The sequence below is a fragment of the Limulus polyphemus genome, unplaced genomic scaffold (genome assembly GCF_000517525.1).
Source record: "Limulus polyphemus unplaced genomic scaffold, Limulus_polyphemus-2.1.2 Scaffold456, whole genome shotgun sequence".
NCBI lineage: Eukaryota > Metazoa > Arthropoda > Merostomata > Xiphosura > Limulidae > Limulus > Limulus polyphemus.
Genome location: NW_013666066.1, coordinates 115017 through 115247, shown reverse-complemented (window position 1 = coordinate 115247; position 231 = coordinate 115017).

Genomic DNA, 231 nt, shown 5'->3' with positions numbered 1-231 from the left:
ATTCGAAACTTTTCAAAGATACTACATTGTTTTTTTCTACTAAATCAACATGACAAAACTTTTCAAAGATACTACATTGTTTTTTCTACTAATTCAACATGACAAAACTTTTCAAAGATACTACATTGTTTTTTTCTACTAAATCAACATGACAAAACTTTTCAAAGATACTACATTGTTTTTTCACTAAATCAACATGACAAAACTTTTCAAAGATACTACATTGTTTTT